This window comes from Heterodontus francisci, chromosome 1, assembly GCF_036365525.1.
Source record: "Heterodontus francisci isolate sHetFra1 chromosome 1, sHetFra1.hap1, whole genome shotgun sequence".
Lineage (NCBI taxonomy): Eukaryota > Metazoa > Chordata > Chondrichthyes > Heterodontiformes > Heterodontidae > Heterodontus > Heterodontus francisci.
The window spans coordinates 4369605-4379760 of NC_090371.1; the positions used below are offsets into that span (position 1 = coordinate 4369605).

The following is a 10156-nucleotide window of genomic DNA, read 5'->3' on the forward strand; positions in this document are numbered from 1 at the left end:
GTGGCTGCAGAGATGGTAGAGACTTTGGTTATAATCTTCCAAAATTCCTTAGATTCTAGAAGTATCCCAGAGGATTGGAAAATAGCAAATATAACACCTATATTCATGAAAGGAGGGAGACAGAAATCAGGAAACTATAGGCCAGTTAGCCTAACATCTATCATAGGGTAATTACTAGAATCCACTATTAAGGAGGTTATAACAAGATACTTAGGAAATCATAATGGGTTCAGACAGAGTCAACATGGTTTTGTGAAAGGGAAACCGTGTTCAACTAATTAATTAGTTTTTCGAGTAAGAAACAAGCAAGGTTGATAAAGAGGAACCTGTAGATGTGATATACTTGGATTTCCAAAGGCATTTTATAAGGGGCCACATCAAAGATTACTACACAAGCTAGGAACACATGGGTTTGGGGGGGAGCGCGGTAACATATTAGCATGGATAAAAGACTTGTTAGCCTACAAGAAGCAGAGAGTAGGGATAAATGGTCTTTTTTGGGTTGGAAAGCTGTAACTGATGGACTGCCACAGGAATCAACATTTACAAGTTATGTCAGGACTTGGATGAAGGGACGTAATGTATGGTAGCTAAATTTGCCAATGACACCAAGATATGAAGGAAAGTAAGTTGTCAAGAGGGGGTAAAGAGTCTACAAAAAGATTTTGATAGGTTAAGTGAGTGGGCAAAAAATTTGGTGGATGGAGTGTAATGTGGGAAAATGTGAACTTGTCCACTTTGGCAGGAAGAATAGAAAAGCTGTATATTATTTAAATGGAGAGAGACTGCAGACCTCTACAGTACAGAGGGATCTCGATGTCCTGGTACATGAATCACAAAAGATTAGTATGCAGGTACAGCAAATGATTAGAATGGCAAGTGGAATGTTGACATTTACTGCAAGGGGAATCCAGTATAAAAGTAGAGAGGTTTTACTGCAGCTCTACACATCTGAAGTACTGTGTACAGTTTTGGTCTCCCTATTTGAAAAAGGATATAATTGCATTAGATGCAGTTCAACGAAGGTTCACTTGACTAATTCCAGGGATGAAGGGATTATTTTACGAAGAAAGGTTAGGCCTGTAGCCACTGGAGTTTATAAAAATGAAAGACGATCTTATTGAAACATATAATATCCTGAGGGGACTTGATAGAGTGGAGACCGGTAGGATGTTTCCTCTTGTCGAGGAGACTAGAACCAGTGGACACAGTTTAAGAATAAGAGGTCTCCTCTTTTAGACAGAGATGAGGAAAAAAAATTTTCTCAAAGCATTGTTAGTCTGGAATTCTCTTCCCCCGAAAGCAGTCGAAGCTGGATTCATTGAATTGCTTCGAGGCTGAGTTAGATAGATTTTTGATAGACAAGGTAGTCAGCGATTATTAGGGCATGCAGGAAAGTGGAGCTGAAACCACAATCAGATCAGCCATAATCTTATCGAATGATGGAGCAGGCTCGAAGCACCAAATGGCCCGCTCCTGCTCCTAAATTCTATGTTCCAGTGTTCCTAATGGAAATAGGCGGTCTTAGTGACGGCGTGGATATGTTGTGAGAAGCTCAAACCCGAGGTCATAGACGCTGCGAATGGTCTTGTTCATTCAAGGACTTTGGAGAGGAAAGAGAGGTGGGAGATGGGGCAATAGTTTGCAAGGACGGAGAGGTCAAGGGCTGTTCTTTTGAGGAGAGGGCTCAGCACCTGAGTGGAGAGAACCATTTACTAGAATCAGCTAACATGGGAAGTTGGATCATCAACAGTTTAGTGGGAATAGGGTTAAGGGAGCAGGAAGGTGAGTCTCATGGAAAATATGACCTCAGAAAGGGCAAGAGGGAAGATAGAAGAGAAACTAGAGAAAGATGAGAGTTCAGGGCTAGGGCGGGGGGAGCTTTAGAGGGAGTTTAGCCCGGTGGCTAAAGGAAGAGATGGATTCGGTAGAGGCAGCTGATCAAATGGTCTCGATCAGAGGATTTGCATGCAGGAGTAAAGAAGTCTTGATGTGCAATTATATAGACCCCTGGTGAGGCCACATCTGGAGTATTGTGTACAGTTTTGGTCTCCTCACCTAAGGAAGGATAAATTTGCCATAGAGGGATTGCAACGACAGTTCACCAGACTGATTCCTGGGATGGTGGGATTGTCCTATGAGGAGAGACTGAGGAGACTGGGCCTGTATACTCTAGAGTTTAGAAGAATGAAAGCTGATCTCATTCAAACATACACAAAATTCTTACAGGGCGTGACAGGGTAGATGCAGGAAGGATGTTTCCCCTGGCTGGAGAGTCTAGAACCAGGGAACACAGTCTCAGAATAAGAGTTAGGCCATTTAGGACTTCTCCGATGAGAAGGAAATTCTTCACTCAGTGGGTGGGGAATCTTTGGAATTCTCTGCCCCAGAAGGCGGTGGAGACTCAGTCATTGAGTATGTTCAAGACAGAGATTAATGGATTTCTACATATTAAAGATATTAAGGGATATGGGGATACTGCAGGAAAATGGCACTGAGGTCGACGATCAGCCATGATCTCACTGAATGGTGGAGCAGGCTTGAGGGGCCAAATGGCCTCCTCCTGCTCCTATTTCCTATGATCTTAGCGACAAAGAAGTCCCAGAGCTCGTCGCATTTGTTTGTGAGAGTAGATTGGACAGGGGAGAGGTGTTTAAGATGAGGCAGAAAAGGGGTTATCTTTGCATTCGGGATGATCCTGGGATAGTGAGCAGTTTTAGCAGACAGGAGCAGTGTGTAACGTGATGTAGCCAGATTTGGCAACGAATGGCTAAACCAGCTGTCTGCCATACCTTTTCAAGGCTGCATCCCTTGGATTTAAGGGGGCAGAGATGAGGGCCACTGGCATAGTGGTTATGTTACTGTGCTAGTAATCCAATAGCTGGACTAAAGATTCGAACACATGGGTTTGAATCCCACCACAGCAGCTGGGTAATTTAAATTTAATTAAATAAACAAATCTGAAATAAGAAGTCTTGGTGACCACGAAGCTACCAATTTGCCGTAAAAAGCATCTGCTTCACTCGTGTCCTTTAGGGAAGGAAATCTGCTGTTCTTACCTGGTCTAGCCTGTGTGTGATTCCAGACCTACAGCAATGTGGTTGAATTTAACTGCCCTCTGAAATGGCCTAGCAAGTTGTATTCAAGAAGGCAGCTCACGACCACCTTTTCAAGGACAATAAATGCTGGAGTCGCCAGCGATGCCCACAACCCATGAATGAATAAAGGGAAATGACCAGGGTGAGAGAGTTATGGTTTTAATAGAGGCTATGGCATCAAAGGTGGAGCTGAGGTTGCGGTTGGCCAGATCATTAGCTGCAAAAACGTTTTGCTGAATGGAGGGCCAAAGACTAGACAGTTGTGATTTTGAAACAGCAGTTGTAAGTGAATTAGGACAGAGATTTTTCCAGGGGCTGATACATAAGGAATAGGGTTGGGAGGAGGATCTGCATGGTGAGTGATATAAGGAAGTGATCAGAGGTAGCCGTATCTGTGATGGGAGTGGCCAGGCCATATAAAATAGCAAGATCAATGGAGTGATTGTGAATATGGGTAGCAGAGTTAATATGTAGGATGAGATTTAAGGAGGAAAGGAGGGCAGTGAACTCAGGAGATGGAGGTTGAGATCACCGAGGAAGAGGAGTCACTCTCGGTGCAGAGGATGAGAAGGACGAACCACCCGTGGTTAACAAAGGCAGTCAAGGAGCGGTCAAAAACCAAGGCATACAAAGCGGCGAAAACTAGTGGTAGGCCGGAGGATTGAGAATGTTTTAGGAACCAGCAGTGGATGACTGCAAAGCTAATAAAGAGGGAGAAAATTGATTATGAAAGTAAATTGGCAAGAAATATAAAAACAAGCAGCAAGAGCTTCTATGGATATATAAAAAGAGAGTAGCTAAAGTGAGCATGGGACTGTTGGAGGGTGCGACAGGAGAATTGATAACAAGGAACAGAGAAATGGCAGATAATTTAAACCAATATTTTGCATCAGTCTTCACGGTGGAGGACACTATAAACATCCCACAGGTATCAGATAAGCAAGGAGCTAATGGGAGGGAAGATCCTGTAACAGTCTCTATCACGAGGCACAAAGTATTTGACAAACTAATGGGACTAAAGGCCATCAAGTCACCAGGACCTGATGGCCTACATTCAAGGGTTTTAAAGGAAGTGGCTGCAGAGATAGTGGAGGCATTGGTCGAAATATTCCAGAACTCACTGGATTCCGGGAGGGTGCCAGCAGATTGGAAAACCGCTAATGTGATGCCCCTGTTGAAGAAGGGAGGGAGAGAAAAAGCAGGAAACTATAGACCTAACATTGGTCATTGGCAAATGCTAGAGTCCATTATAAGGAAGAAATAGCAGGACATTTAGAAAAGCTTAATGCAATCAAACAGAGTCAACATAGTTTTGTGAAAGGGAAATCACGTTTGACAAATTTGCTCCAATTCTTTGTGGATATAACAAGCAGAGTTAATAAAGGGGAACCGGTAGATGTAGTGTATTTGGACTTCCAGAAGGCATTCGATAAGGTGCCACATAAAAGATTATTGCACAAAATAGACAGAGAGTTGGGATTAATGGGTCTTTTTCAGGTTGGAAAGACGTAACTAGTGGAGTGCCACAAGGATCAGTCCTCAGGCCTCAATTATTTATTATCTATATTAATGACTTGGAGGACGGGACAGAGTGTAATATATCCAAATTTGCTGACGATACAAAAATAGGTGGGCGGGCATGTTGTGATGAGGACATAAGGAATCTACTCCTGCTCCTTATGTACTTTTGAAAGCAGTGAAGATGTTTCTTTGGGAAAATTGGCATGGTATTTTTCAGGCGATAGAGGACCAGGATTTTAAATGATAGGTGAGATACCCAAAGGAGGAGAAAGTGCCAGAGGAAAAGGAGGACAGGCCAAGCCAAGGTGTGATTTGGTGATAAGAGCCACACTGCTAGCACAACGATCTTGACACAGCAAGTGGTCTCAGCCAGGTTTCTGTTAAGGCCATGACGTCAGTGCAATAAGTAATACATCACAATAAGTTCATAGATGGCAAAGGCCTTGTACACAAGTGGACAGACATTCTGGAGGGAGATGCAGAGACAGGTTATGATAACTGATCCACTTAAGAGTCCACAGGGTCAGCAGTGGAAGATATCAGAATTGCAAGGGATTTGAACTTGATACCAATTAGTCACAGCAAACCTTTATTGGCACAGAGCAGAAATCAACACATTACAGTGTCTAGATGGTAATGTTCCCAGTTCCAAAGAGATCAGGTATCACCTGTTGGGTAACTGGATATCATCGCGTGCACTGTCTACTACTACTACTTGTTCAGCTTCTTTAGCTCGATAGGTGTTAGACTCTTGCGTGCATTACGTCCATCCATACAAGCTAGATGCCTTCTTTTATCTCTAACTCTCTCCTTTATACCCATCTGACTTAATAAGTCCAATCATTTTTGTCCACATCAGCTTAAACTCTGGTTTCCTGCTTGCCCAGCTAGTTTACACACCGTGAGTTCAATTGCAAATAAGCACTTCCTGCTCCTAGACAAGAACTTGCAGATATATCCTGTTTTTCTATCTCTCTTTATTTTGAAACAGTTACCCTTTGTTCCATTTCTTTGCTTACTTCGTTGATCATTTACAAACAATGGCAATTGCTGATTGGTGCTCAAGTTTTCATTAATCACAAGCATTTCCCTCAGACCACCATGACAGAGAGGTCTGTTCAACCATACAGTTTATATTTTAGAATTATTTAAACGAGTGTACTTCTGAAACTACTTGAGTTACTACACCTTTAAAATCTACTCATATTCCTGCATTAGCAAAGACAGGAGTCCTATCCTTACAACAGTAGGTCAGCGAATGAATCAGTTATAGTCATTATGGCATAGAAGGAAGCCACTTGGTCCAATGAATCCATGCCGGCTCTTCGTAGAACAATCCAGTCAGTCCCACTCCCCTGCTCTATCCTCATAGCTTTGCAAGTTTATTTTTCTCAAATGCCCATTCCAATTTCCTTTTCAAATCATTGATCATCTCTGCTTCCACCAACTTCATAGGCAGCAAGTTCCACCTCATTACCGCTCACTGCATAAAAGTTTCTACCTCGCATTCCCCTTGCATCTCTTGCTCAAACCTTCAATCTGTGTCCCCTAGTCCTTGTACCATCAGCTAATGGGAACAGCTTTTTTTGTCTACCTTATCTAAACTTGTCTAGATCTTGTACACCTTTATCAAATCTCCTCTCAGTCTTTGCTCCAAGGAGGACAACCCCAGCTTCTCCAACCTAACCTTGTAGCTAAAATCCCTCATCCCTGTAACCATTCTGAACCTTCTATGCGCCCTCTCAAATCATGCCTAAAGTGTGGTGACCAGAACTGGACGCACTACTCCAGTTGTTGCCTAGCCAGATCTTTACAAATGTTTTCAGGGATGGGCAATAAATGCTGGCTTAGCCAGGGACGCCCACATCCCGTGAAAGAATAGGAAAAAAAATTCTCTACTTTTGTACTCAATATTTCTATTCATACGGCCCAAGATCCGACATGCTTTGCTAAATACTCTCTCAATTTTATTTTAGAAATAGGAGCATGAATGGCCATTTGGCCCCTCGAGCCTGCTCTGACATTCAATAAGATCATCGCTGATCTGATTGCAGGCATTTACTCCACTTTCCGGCCTAGCCCCCAGCCCCATTTTCCCTTGACTCCCTTGTCAGTCAAAAATCTGTCTAGCTCAGCCTTAAATATCTTCAATGATCCATCCTCCATTGCTCTCTGGGGTAGAGAATTTCAAAGATTAACGACCCTCTAAGAGGAGAAATTCCTCTTCATCTCTGTCTTAAATGAGAGACCACTTAATTTGATACTGTGCCCCAACTTCTAGATTCCCCCACATGGGAAACATCCTCTCTGCATCTACCCTGACAAGCTCCCTCACAACCATATATGTTTCAATAAGATCAGCTCTCATTCTCCAACCTGCTCAACCTTTCCTCAAAACAAATCCCTCATCCCAGGAATCAGCCTGACAGTGCTATCAAGCAGTTTGATAATGTTCCTTGCACCTCAGAACATCTTACTACATTAAAGATGCTACATAGATATACTAGTGTTCAGTCAGCCACATCACCATCTGTCTATATCCTCACCACAATTTAATATATTGCTGAGTTTTGTAATAATCTGCAAATTTGACATGATGCCCTGTCGACCCAAGTTCAGGTTTTTATTTTATAACAAGCAGTGATCTGAATACCGATTTCACTGTCTCTCTCCAATCTGAAATACAATTGTTCAGCACTCCCCTCGGCTCTCTATCCTTCAGCCAAGCCCCCCGACCCCTGACTGACCGGCTGCAGGTGTCGGCCTCAACACGATCCCAGACGTCGGTCAGCAGCTGTGTGGCTGTTACCGGTTAACACGCGGCCGAGGTCTCAACGGTTCCTGGAAGGCCGCTCCCGGAAGAGGAAATACATATGTCAAAGAGTGAGAATGAGACAAGAGCAGCCGCTCTTGGGGGAGAGAAACGGGTACAGGGAAACGGGGTGGGTGCAGGGAAACGGAGGGGGGAGGAGGAGGAGTGGGTGCAGGGAAACGGAGGGGGGAGGAGGAGGAGTGGGTGCAGGGAAACGGGTGGGGGAGGAGGAGGAGGGACGGGACGGTGGGTGGGTGGGTGGAGGGAAACGGGGGAGGAGGAGGAGGAGGGACGGGACGGTGGGTGGGTGGGTGCAGGGAAACGGGGGGAGGAGGAGGAGGAGGGACGGGACGGTGGGTGGGTGGGTGCAGGGAAACGGGGGGAGGAGGAGGAGGAGGGGGGGGAGGAGGAGGAGGGGGGGTGGGTGCAGGGAAACGGGGGGGGGGAGGAGGAGGGGGGGTGGGTGCAGGGAAACGGGGGGGGGGGAGGAGGAGGAGGGGGGGTGCAGGGAAATGGAGGGGGGGTGGGTGCAGGGAAATGGAGGGGGGGGAGGAGGAGGGGGGTGGGTGCAGGGAAATGGAGGGGGGGTGGGTGCAGGGAAATGGAGGGGGGGGAGGAGGAGGGGGGGTGGGTGCAGGGAAATGGAGGGGGGGGAGGAGGAGGGACGGGACGGTGGGTGCAGGGAAACGGGGGGGGGAGGAGGAGGAGGGACGGGACGGTGGGTGGGTGGGTGCAGGGAAACGGGGGGAGGAGGAGGAGGAGGGACGGGACGGTGGGTGGGTGGGTGCAGGGAAACGGGGGGAGGAGGAGGAGGAGGGGGGGTGGGTGCAGGGAAACGGGAGGAGGAGGAGGAGGAGGAGGAGGAGGAGGAGGAGGAGGAGGGTGGGTGCAGGGAAACGGGGGGGGGGAGGAGGAGGGGGGGTGGGTGCAGGGAAACGGGGGGGGGGGAGGAGGAGGAGGGGGGGTGCAGGGAAATGGAGGGGGGGGTGGGTGCAGGGAAATGGAGGGGGGGGAGGAGGAGGGGGGTGGGTGCAGGGAAATGGAGGGGGGGTGGGTGCAGGGAAATGGAGGGGGGGGAGGAGGAGGGGGGGTGGGTGCAGGGAAATGGAGGGGGGGGAGGAGGGGGGGTGGGTGCAGGGAAATGGAGGGGGGGGAGGAGGGGGGGTGGGTGCAGGGAAATGGAGGGGGGGAGGAGGAGGGGGGGTGGGTGCAGGGAAACGGGGGGGAGGAAGAGGGGGGGTGGGTGCAGGGAAACGGGGGGGGAGGAGGAGGGGGGGTGGGTGCAGGGAAACGGGGGGGGAGGAGGAGGGGGGGTGGGTGCAGGGAAACGGGGGGGGAGGAGGAGGAGGGACGGGACGGTGGGTGGGTGGGTGGGTGCAGGGAAACGGGGGGAGGAGGAGGAGGAGGAGGAGGGGGGGTGGGTGCAGGGAAACGGGGGGGGGGAGGAGGAGGAGGGGGGGTGGGTGCAGGGAAACGGGGGGGGGGAGGAGGAGGAGGGGGGGTGCAGGGAAATGGAGGGGGGGTGGGTGCAGGGAAATGGAGGGGGGGGAGGAGGAGGGGGGGTGGGTGCAGGGAAATGGAGGGGGGGTGGGTGCAGGGAAATGGAGGGGGGGGAGGAGGAGGGGGGGTGGGTGCAGGGAAATGGAGGGGGGGGGAGGAGGAGGGGGGGTGGGTGCAGGGAAATGGAGGGGGGGTGGGTGCAGGGAAATGGAGGGGGGGGAAGAGGAGGGGGGGTGGGTGCAGGGAAATGGAGGGGGGGGGAGGAGGAGGGGGGGTGGGTGCAGGGAAATGGAGGGGGGGGGAGGAGGAGGGGGGGGGTGGGTGCAGGGAAACGGGGGGGAGGAAGAGGGGGGGTGGGTGCAGGGAAACGGGGGGGGAGGAGGGGGGGTGGGTGCAGGGAAACGAGGGGAAGGAGGAGGGGGGTGGGTGTAGGGAAACGGGGGGGAGGGGGGTGGGTGTAGGGAAACGGGGGGGAGGGGGGTGGGTGTAGGGAAACGGGGGGGAGGGGGGGTGGGTGCAGGGAAATGGGGGGGGAGGGGAGAGGAGGGGGGTGGGTGTAGGGAAACGGGGGGGAGGGGGGGTGGGTGCAGGGAAATGGGGGGGGAGGGGAGAGGAGGGGGGTGGGTGCTGGGAAACGGGGGGGGGTGGGTGAAGGGAAACGAGGAGGGGGGGTGGGTGTAGGGAAACGGGGGGGGAAGTGGGTGTAGGGAAACGGAGGGGTGTGCGCGCGGGGAGACGGGGGAGGGGGTGTGTGCGCAGGGAGACGGGGAGGGGGTGTGTGCGCAGGGAGACGGGGGAGGGGGTGTGTGCGCAGGGAGACGGGCAAGGGGGGTCATCGGGAGTCAAAGAGTCACATCAGTGCGAAAGATAAGGCTGAAGCATTTACAACAATCTTCAGCCAGAAGTGCCGAGTTGATGATCCATCTCGGCCTCCTCCTGAAGTCCCCAGCATCACAGATGCCAGACTTCAGCCAATTCGATTCACTCCGCGTGATATCAAGAAACGACTGAAGGCACTGGATACTGCAAAAGCTATGGGTCCTGACAACATTCCGGCAATAGTACTGAAGACCTGTGCTCCAGAACATGCCGCGCCCCAAGCCAAGCTGTTCCAGTACAGCTACAACACTGGCATCTACCCGGCAATGTCGAAACTTGCCCAGGTATGTCCTGTACACAAAAAGCAGGACAAGTCCAACCCAGCCAATTACTGCCCCATCAGTCT

The 10156-nt window shown here is 49.9% G+C and overlaps 1 protein-coding gene across 1 annotated transcript in view; it reads right to left on the bottom strand.

Annotated features, from left to right (window-relative positions):
* Positions 1-7663, bottom strand: part of mogs (mannosyl-oligosaccharide glucosidase) — a 91790-nt gene extending 84127 nt beyond the window's left edge. The window contains exon 1 of the mRNA XM_068028237.1: positions 7367-7663. The gene's annotated coding sequence lies outside the window, so the exon portion shown is untranslated. The remainder of the gene's footprint in view (positions 1-7366) is intronic.
* Positions 7664-10156: the final 2493 nt, after the last annotated feature.